Below are 1,881 nucleotides of genomic sequence, written 5' to 3' on the forward strand. Positions count from 1 at the left end.
AAGCACCAGCAGGGGGCGGAGGTTGACGTCTCGTCTTCCTCCAGATTCTTGTCTTGTAGAAACTAAAAGAAAATAATAAATGTGGAACATTTGGTGAAGTTTGATTAATTTTAAGTTGGATTAGGTTCAGTTTTGTAGTAAAATCTGTTCAGATGTTTATTTAAAATCATTTTTATCCCATTTAATCCTTGAATGATCTACCTGAGTCCTGGAGTTTTGACCTGCTGTGATCAATCTGCAGGTTGATCAGCTGATCAACTGATGGGACAAAGACTTGTGGTTTGATCCTCTGATCTGGAAACGCAGAGTCCTGGACTGTCGAGTTTTTGGTTTCTAATTAACTCTTGAACATTTTGGTTCAAAACGTAAAAACATCTGAATGTTGCTTCATTCTGATTCCAGCAGGAGGAAAATGTTTGAACGATGTCATAAATTGTTCCTGTTGGTGATCAGTTCCCTCCTCTGAGCTCCTGCTTCAGTGTTTTTCTTGGAATAAACTGATTTTCCGGGACCAGGTGTTCCTCAGGGCTCATTCTTTGGTCCCACCTGGTTTTTATCCGGCTCCGTTTTTACAGAATCACTGATATGCAGACGATGAGCTGATCTTCTAATCAAGCTTCACTCTGTTTCAAACTGACCAAACCAAATATTTTTCTGGTCTTCATGTCTTTAAGTTTATTATATGTGATATTTCAATGACTTTTATTACTGTTGGTTTTTATAATCCAACAAAATGCTGAACAACTAAAACTGAAGCCGGCCGTTTCAGCACATGGGAGTGAAAAAGCTGTAAATATATGAAGAGCATACACTTTATTTTTCACAGTTCCAATATTAAACTATAAAAGCAGATTTTTATTGCTGCACATGAAAAGGTCCCAATAGGAAGAATGTTGGACTAAGTCAATATATCCAAAATATTTAAAAACTTAAACCTGGTTTTGTATCAGTTCGTTGGTGGCAGGAAGCTGGAGCACCCAGAGAGACCTGGGACTCAAACCCACAACCTGCTGCAGAGCGACCAGCCACACTGGCAGGTTTTACACCTTTCAGGAGGTTTAATGTAAGAGTCCATCATCTCACACCCCTTAGTGGGTCAGGAGCTGCTGCTGCCTCTCCAGAGCGTTTCAGGAGAGAGGTGGGGTCACCTGGACGGGTCACCTGGACGGGTCACCTGGCTGTCACAGGGCAACACAGAGACCATGCACTCTCACACCTAGGGAGAACATAGAGAGGCCAGTTAACCTGACAGTCATGTTTTTGGACAGGGACAACATGGAGACTCCATGCAGAAAGACCTGAGGCTGGGAATCGAACCCAGAACCTTCTTGCTGTAAGGCAACAGCTGCACCACAGTGCAGCCCCTAATATGGGAATATTTTTTTTAATAAACATTTTTCTCTTTATTTAGATTTTAATAAAAATATCAGAATGATTTATTCTGTAAAAATCAAAGTGTAAATTTTTATTACCATCAGAAAACAAACATTTTCTGATTTTAAAGTTTGTTTGGTTCCAGATGAACTAAACATCCAAACTACAAGGTAGAAAAATCAAATAAAAAGGAAATTTTATATCTAAAAGATTTTTATGAATACTTGATCCATAATGGACTGGAGACCTGTCCAGGTGACCCGCCTCTCGCCCGAAGCGTTCACTGGAGAACCAGAACCCCTCCTGACCCAATTAGGGACCAGGATGGATGGATGGATGGATGGATGGATGGGTGGTTGGATGGATGGATGGATAGATGGATGGTTAGATGGATGGATGGATGGATGGATGGATGGATGGTTAGATTGATGGATGGATGGATGGATGGTTAGATTGATGGATGGATGGATGGATGGATGGATGGATGGTTAGATTGATGGATGGATG

This window comes from Poecilia formosa, unplaced genomic scaffold (genome assembly GCF_000485575.1).
Source record: "Poecilia formosa unplaced genomic scaffold, Poecilia_formosa-5.1.2 Scaffold466, whole genome shotgun sequence".
Taxonomy (NCBI): Eukaryota; Metazoa; Chordata; class Actinopteri; order Cyprinodontiformes; family Poeciliidae; genus Poecilia; species Poecilia formosa.